Below are 7,282 nucleotides of genomic sequence, written 5' to 3'. Positions count from 1 at the left end.
TTTTGATAGAGGTTAGTCATAGTTTTTTTGGAGAAGTTTGGAGTTGAGAATTGTTTATTGTTATCGTGGGAATGATGTAATTTTTTTTTTTTACCTACGTTGGGAGAACTGATATGGGGATGGTTTTAAAAGGAGTAGCGGAGGAGACAAGTCTGTTTTATTATGTAACATGCTTTGATGCCAATGATTGAAAAGTAATATCAGATTTTATTAAATAAATACCAATAAAGGTCCTTTTCATTTGGTCTTTTTACAAAAAATTGTCATAACAATAATACCATTAATAATAAGCTAGCAGAAAATTGTTAAAATGGATTCAGTTATGTCCAGCAAATATTTGTCTTTTCCTTTCTGGACTGTGGGACACTCCAGTTTAAGCCATTTCTCCTCTGAAATAAACATTATCCTTTGTGAAGCAGAGAAACAAACCTTCCTCTATTCAGGCAGAGATTTATTTATTTATTTATTTATAGATTTTTCTATACCGGCATTCGAGATTAGGAACCCCATCATGCCGGTTTACAAATAACAAGAGGGTGTGCACAAAAACAGAACATAAACAAGTGCAAAGAAATAAAAGTTACATTACAACAGGGTCATAAAACTGGGGAGAGAATTAGAATAAGATAGTTGAGTAGTAAAGATGAATTATTTACATTAATAATTTACATAATATTGTGTAGTGTCTTATAAGATGTTACTGTTACTGTCATTATTTTATTTTATTTGTAAATATTTATTCTGTCTTTTCCTAAATTAGTTTCAAGGTAAATTACAATCAAAGTTAAAACTAGAAATTACACTTTTGTCACAATGTATAAGCAAAACAAGAAAATTAACAATGAAGATGGAGCATAAATACAGATAAAAAAGTAGGTAATAGTAGAGTTTGAACATAGAGATACGTACAAGATTGCCAATACATTTTTTTTTATTTTTAGATTTTTTTTATATTCCGCTTTTCACACTTTTTTCAGCGTTTCAAAGTGGATTACATTCAGGTACTGTAGGTATTTACAAATATAATAAGACAGCATGCAATGCAGAGATAGTAAGAATCCATTGATTAGGATTAGCCAGTGGTGGCAGAAATGATGGGATCATGATCAGGAAGTTCTGGCAGTCTGGTGTAGAAGGGAAAGTCTTTCTTGTGGAATCTAGGGGAAGGCCAATCTTCTTCCACCAGGTGAGGTAACAAATTTCAAAGTGTAGGGTATCAGTTCAATATTTTTGGGGAAGAGCAGCCTAATGTGTGAAGCCTTCTGCAGCTTTATCTGAGAGGATGGGAGGAAAGGAGCGCCATTTTGGAGGATTGAAGTTCCCTTGCGGCAGTGTAGGAGAAGAGAAACTTGGAGAGATAGATACTTAGGGGCCCATTGGGGAATGCATTTGGAGACAAAGCAAAAAGTTCTGAATTCTATCCTGTTTTTCACTGGGAGCCAGTGAAACTGATGCAAGATTATCCTAACATGGTCAGGTGCTTTGGCCCCTACCAAAGGTCTGGCAGCCATATTCTGCAAAAGCTGGAGGCTTTTTGTGTTGAGCGATACCACTATACAGAGAAAGGAGACCCTGACAGGGAGGGAAGAGACAGAAGAGGATGCTCTTGCTGGCTTAGCTAGAGGAGTTCTGTTTTGGAGGGTTTAGTTTGAGTTTGTGGTTGCTGAGCCATTGGGCAACTGCTGTAAAACAAACAAGATTAGTGAGAGAGGGAGGACTGGTCCAATCCCATTTTGATGCAGAGTTGGATATCATTGTAAATAGGTGGCATAGGAAGGCTGGATGAGGCACAGATAGGACAAATATAGATGTTGAAATGGTTCGTGGAAAACACTGACCCCTAAGGTACTCCACAGGTGGGATATCTGGTTGAGGATAGTTTGTTGGCCTATGATTATGGCTGACTGGAGTTCCTTGGCTTAAGAGGATATATGTGGTTCAAAACTCTGGTCAGGAAGCACTGGATTGATAATGTTAGATCAAAGCAAAATTTCCAGATTTAAAATTCAAAATTGTGAGTGATTAATGTGAACTAAGAAATTAAAAAGTAAAATAATAATAATAAAATGAAGTCATTAGCGGCCAATAAATGCTGGAGGGATTGTGGTGAGTTACGCTCCTTTATTAATATGTGGTGGACATGTCCAGTGATAAAGTTATATTGATTTGAGATACTCTCCTGGATTCAGAGATTCACAGGGGTCAACTTCCTCCTTGATGCATAGATACTTTTCTTAGGTAACTCCAAAGTTTTGCCTACAGGAAGAGGTATTTCTTTAGATACCCATATATTAGTGGCTACAAGACCAAATATTGCAAGACACTGGAAATCTTGAACCAAACCTTCAGTGAATAGCTGGATACAGTCTACTTAAAAAGGATTTTGTAATGGAGTTAATCACATTTTATGTTAGAGATAGATACTACAATGTACCTACAATATGGCACTTTTTTTGTAATATTTTTTATTAGTATTTCACAACTATATAACAATATTGTAATAAGAAACATAGCAGTGTCATAGACCAAATAGTTGTATAACATTATATCAAAAACCATACACTGGAGAACCAACCCACCCATCCCAACCCTGTGACCCTGACAACTCAAAAAGCACACCAAATGCCACATATTCTGCTCCAGTTGATCAAAAAAGGCAAGGAACCAAGGAATTGACATCTGGCATAACAATAGTAACCAGAATTATGTTCAAAAGATATTTGTAATCTGGTTATCTACTGTGGATGACGTTGACTGGGGTTATTTTGGCACAAAGTTTCAAAGGCAGTAGCAACAAGAAGCCCTGACAAGTTTGTTGATGAATATATTTATTTTTGTCAGAAGCATCGCTGTTCGATTTATGCTCCATCAAATAAAGGTCCAGCATGGGCGTCCTCCAAGTAACAAAAGTAGGACTGATGACCTCCAGCCAATTGGCTAGAAAAAGCTTTAGAGTAACTAGACAGTCTTTGAACAGAAAAAGTTTGGAAGGAATTCTTAAGGCACATTTCAAGCCAGTGTGACTTAACAGACAAAATACAGCAGTCCATGGGACTTGGTCTGCAAAAACCCATGTGAAAAAGTCCCACAATTGTGATAAAAAACCTTGTACCACTTTACACTCCCACAGACAGTGTACAAAGGATGCAGAAGATGAAGACAATTTGAGACATTTGTCTGAATCCATAAGTTTTGCCAGAAAGAATTTGCTAGACCAAAAGATAATTCTATTAATAATTCTAAAATGCCACTCACGGAACATTGTTCACAGCTTTCTCGACTAATATATTACAGGCATATACATCATCATCTGTCAGTTGGCAATTTAAATCATGAGACCATACATCAGCAAGAGATTGCAGTACATAGTATTTAGCGTTATTGTGAAGATACTTATACATTCTCAATATTGAAACTCTATGTTTTTCAAATAGATATAATAGACTTTGAAAGGAACCATTTGTGAACCCTTCCTCAACTAAGGGTGGCGAGGATGTAATATAATTATGCACCTGTAAATACATAAGCAAATCTGTCGATTGAAACTGTAAATGTTCGCAACAAAAATCAAACAAGTGGATTTCCCCTAATTGTAAATCAATAAAAAGGTCATAAGTCAACAACACATACTCCCTGTAAGACAACTAATTGTCTATTTGTTGACCCTGGTGGAAAGCAAGGATTACCACAAAAGGATAAACATAAAGACCTATCACTCCGTAACTCAATGAGGTACCTGAGAAAATTCCATCCCTTTTTGACAGATCTCACTAATAAAGAATGAGTAATATGACCTGGAAGAGTAGAAAGAGGAACATGCAACATATGGGAGACTATAAGGGAATGTAAACGCTTCCTCCATTTGCATTAATGTATCTTTAGCAGCATCTAAAAGCCATTTCTTCAACAACCCCATTAGACAAGCCATATTATAAAAACAAGTAAGAAAAACCCATTCATCCCTAGGAATCATAAACATTGTGATAGTTAACCGAACCTTCCCAGATCTCCAGAAAAAATTGGAAAACAATCTTTGGAGTAATTTAAGATCTTTTTGAAGTAACACTAATGGCACCATGGATATAACAGAAAGCAATTTCAGTATTAAAATCATTTTAACTAGTGCTATGCACCCCATTAAAGAAAAGGGAAAATGTCTCCAACAATGCAGTTTGGTATGTATATCTCTAATTATAGGATAAATATTCAAATGATACCATGTATTCGGGTCATTACTAACTTTAATACCTAGATATTTAGTAACATTCTCAGCCCACAGTAAAGGGGATTGCCACCTTCTCTTCAAGTGACCCTCAACATCTAATGCTTCAGATTTTGTCAAATTTAATTGCAAGCCAGAAAAGCTTCCATAATCAGTAAAAATACCTAATACTAATTGGATGTGTATCCATAGCCTCTGTTAAAGTCATTAAGATATCATCCGCAAAAACATTAATTTTAACTCATTGGCTCCTAAACGTACTCCCACTATTATTTCATATTGCTTTATCTTGTGAATGGGAGGCTCCAATGTAAGTATAAACCAATAATGGAGAGAGAGGGCATCTTTGCCAAAAGCCCCTCCCCCAAAGCAAAAGCCTTTATATTAATCAATATAAAGGCTTCCGTTTTTGCTAAAGTACATGGATAGCCATCCTAATAGAACCCACAAAACCAAAGCACTCCAAAACTACATCGAGAAAGCCCGATGATACCCTGTCAAAGGCCTTCTCGGCATCAAAACTCACCACCATTGGGCCTTTAGGTTTAATTTTCCTACAAATTTCTAAAGCCAAAATAAGTCTGCAAATATTCAACGCAGATTTCCTGCCATAAACAAAACCGGTTTGCTTCGGGGAAATCAATTTAGACATAATTAACTTGAAATGAGAAGCAATAATCTTGGAATAGATTTTGACATCTTGATTCAGTAAGGAGATGGGTCTATATGAGCCAGGTTGTGTCAAGTCTTTACCAGTTTTAGGTAGAATCACTATCGCAGCAACCCTGATAGTGTACGGTACATATTTGTTTCAAATCATATCATCATATAAAGTTTTCAAGATTGGCACCACTGAATCTTTTAGAATCTTATAGAATGAGGGAAGGCCGTCTGGCCCTGGTGACTTATATAGTGGTAATTCCTGAATAAGAACATAAGAACATGCCATACTGGGTCAGACCAAGGGTCCATCAAGCCCAGCATCCTGTTTCCAACAGTGGCCATAAGAACCTGGCAAGTACCCAAAAACTAAATCTATTCCATGTTACCGTTGCTAGTAATAGCGGTGGTTATTATCTAAGTCAACTTAATTAATAGCAGGTAATGGACTTCTCCAAAAACTTATCCAATCCTTTTTTAAACACAGCTATACTAACTGCACTAACCACATCTTCTGGCAACAAATTCCAGAGTTTAATTGTGCGTTGAGTGAAAAAGAACTTTCTCCGATTAGTTTTAAATGTGCCACATGCTAACTTCATGGAGTGCCCCCTAGTCTTTTTATTATCCGAAAGAGTAAAAAACCGATTCACATCTACCCGTTCTAGACCTCTCATGATTTTAAATACCTCTATCATATCCCCCCTCAGCCGTCTCTTCTCCAAGCTGAAAAGTCCTAACCTCTTTAGTCTTTCCTCATAGGGGAGCTGTTCCATTCCCTTTATCATTTTGGTCGCCCTTCTCTGTACCTTCGCCATCGCAATTATATCTTTTTGAGATGCTGCAACCAGAATTGTACACAGTATTCAAGGTGCGGGTCTCACCATGGAGCAATACAGAAGCATTATGACATTTTCCGTTTTATTCACCATTCCCTTTCTAATAATTCCCAACATTCTGTTTGCTTTTTTGACTGCTGCAGCACACTGAACCGATGATTTCAATGTGTTATCCACTATGACACCTAGATCTCTTTCTTGGGTAGTAGCACCTAATATGAAACCTAACATTGTGCAACTATAGCATGGGTTATTTTTCCCTATATGCATCACCTTGTACTTATCCACATTAAATTTCATCTGTCATTTTGATGCCCAATTTTCCAGCCTCACAAGATCTTCCTGCAATTTATCACAATCTGCTTGTGATTTAACTACTCTGAACAATTTTGTATCATCTGCAAATTTGATTACCTCATTTGTCGTATTTCTTTCCAGATCATTTATAAATATATTGAAAAGTAAGGGTCCCAATACAGATCCCTGAGGCACTCCACTGCCCACTCCCTTCCACTGAGAAAATGGCCCATTTAATCCTACTCTGTTTCCTGTCTTTTAGCCAGTTTGTAATCCACGAAAGGACATCGCCACCTATCCCATAACTTTTTATTTTTCCTAGAAGCCTCTCATGAGGAACTTTGTCAAATGTCTTCTGAAAATCCAAGTACACTATATCTACAGGTTCACCTTTATCCACATGTTTATTAACTCCTTCAGAAAAGTAAAGCAGATTTGTGAGGCAAGACTTGCCTTGGTTAAAGCCATGCTGACTTTGTTCCATTAAACCATGTCTCTCTATATATTCTGTGATTTTGATGTTTAGAATACTTTCCACTATTTTTCCTGGCACTGAAGTCAGTCTAACCGGTCTGTAGTTAATTTCCCGGATTGCCCCTGGAGCCCTTTTAAATATGGGGGTTACATTAGCTATCCTCCAGTCTTCAGGTATAATGGATGATTTTAATGACAGGTTACAAATTTTTACTAATGGGTCTGAAATTTCATTTTTTAGTTCCTTCAGAACTCTGGGGTATATACCATCCGGTTCAGGTGATTTACTATCTTAAGTTTGTCAACCAGGTCTACCACATCTTCTAGGTTCACCATGATTTGGTTCAGTCCATCTGAATCATTACCCATGAAAACATTCTCCAGCACGGGTACCTCCCCAACATCCTCTTCAGTAAACACTGAAGAAAAGAAATCATTTAATCTTTCCGCGATGGCCTTATCTTCTCTAAGTGCCCCTTTAACCCCTCGATCATCTAACGGTCCACCTGACTCCCTCACAGGCTTTCTGCTTCAGATATATTTTAAAACGTTTTTACTGTGAGTTTTTGCCTCTGCGGCCAACTTCTTTTCAAATTCTCTCTTAGCCTGTCTTATCAATGTCTTACATTTAACTTGCCAACGTTTATGCATTATCCTATTTTCTTCTGTTGGATCCTTCTTCCAATTTTTGAATGAAGATCTTTTTTTGGCTAAAATAGCTTCTTTCACCTCCCCTTTTAACCATGCCGGTAATCGTTTTGCCTTCTTTCCACCTTTCTTAATGTGTGGA

Source organism: Rhinatrema bivittatum, chromosome 4 (genome assembly GCF_901001135.1).
Source record: "Rhinatrema bivittatum chromosome 4, aRhiBiv1.1, whole genome shotgun sequence".
In the NCBI taxonomy this organism is placed as follows: domain Eukaryota; kingdom Metazoa; phylum Chordata; class Amphibia; order Gymnophiona; family Rhinatrematidae; genus Rhinatrema; species Rhinatrema bivittatum.
The sequence above is the reverse complement of the archived record's forward strand: the minus strand, read 5'-3'. Positions refer to the sequence as shown.